General features: G+C 33.7%; 1 non-coding gene across 1 annotated transcript; it reads left to right on the forward strand.

Annotated features, from left to right (window-relative positions):
• Positions 1-361: 361 nt before the first annotated feature.
• LOC112101313 lies at positions 362-465 on the forward strand. The gene has a single exon (XR_002907439.1). It is a non-coding gene; the product is annotated as a small nucleolar RNA R71 (small nucleolar RNA).
• The last annotated feature ends 746 nt before the right edge of the window (positions 466-1,211 follow it).

Consider the following 1,211-nt stretch of genomic DNA (forward strand, 5'->3'; position numbering starts at 1 on the left):
TGGCTTTCTCATTACACCTATGGCATTGGCTTGATCTGAGTATGAGTCATGGTCATGTGGTTCTGTTGATTTCCCAGTTGATAACAATACTATTTGTCGAGCAAGACCTTCAACCATCTCCTTGACTTCTTTGATTCCTGAAGTTGATTCGCCAATTTAAACCTCATTCACTCCTTTAATTCTTCTAGTATTCCTGAGTGATCGACTCCGTTGTTGGGAATTATCTGCTTGTCGCTGGAAGAATTCCCAAATCTCTGATGCACTTTTTGACATTAGCTCTCCTCCACTTGTTGCCATTAGCCATTCTTGCACATTCGGCAATAATCCCTCCAAAAAGTATTGGCATTGGTGCCATTTTTCGTACCCATGATGTGGACACTTCAAGAGTAGCCCATTGAATCGCTCCCATGTTTCGAAAAATTGCTCGTCCTCTCTCTGGGTAAACTCCGAGATTTCCCTGCGAATAGCATTGGTTTTATGCACTGGGAAATATTTATTCAAAAATTTTGTAACCATTTGTTCCCATGATGTGATGCTATTAGCAGGTAAAGTATTTAACCATGAACGAGCTCTATCTTTTAAAGAAAATGGGAATAATCTGAGTTTAACATCATCATCTGAAAAATTCTCATATTTAAATGTTTGACAAATGGCATGAAAATCATTCAAATGATTATATGGGTCCTCATTTTCTAGGCCATAAAATGTGGGGAGACAATTTAGCACACTAGGTTTTAGTTCAAAGCTCCTAGCAGCTACATTTGGGTATCTTATGCATGATGTGCTCAAATTAGCTAAGGGACTAAAATAGTCCTTAAATGGCCTCTCCTGTGGTTGCAAATCCATTTCAAATTTATTTTTAATGTGCTTTTGTGTGCGAAGTGTTTTTTCTAGTTCAAGGTCTATAGGTTCAAGATTAGGTAATAATGACCTACGACCATGCATGCAAAACAAATAAAATAAAAATAAAGATGGGAACAAAACAAATAAAAATAAAGAAAAGGGAGAAATTACGATATTAACCTTATTGCGCTATTACAACCTTACTATAAAAATACACAAAAACAAATACGTGAAATAAATTAAATAAAAATAAATTAATAAGATAAAAAAAATTACAAAGAAAAAATAAATTGAAAATTAAATTACAGAATTTTAAAGAAGAGAAAAAGAAAAGAAATACTAACCTTTAAATGTAGATTTATTTATTT

The sequence above is a fragment of the Citrus clementina genome, unplaced genomic scaffold (assembly GCF_000493195.1).
Source record: "Citrus clementina cultivar Clemenules unplaced genomic scaffold, Citrus_clementina_v1.0 scaffold_2, whole genome shotgun sequence".
Lineage (NCBI taxonomy): Eukaryota > Viridiplantae > Streptophyta > Magnoliopsida > Sapindales > Rutaceae > Citrus > Citrus x clementina.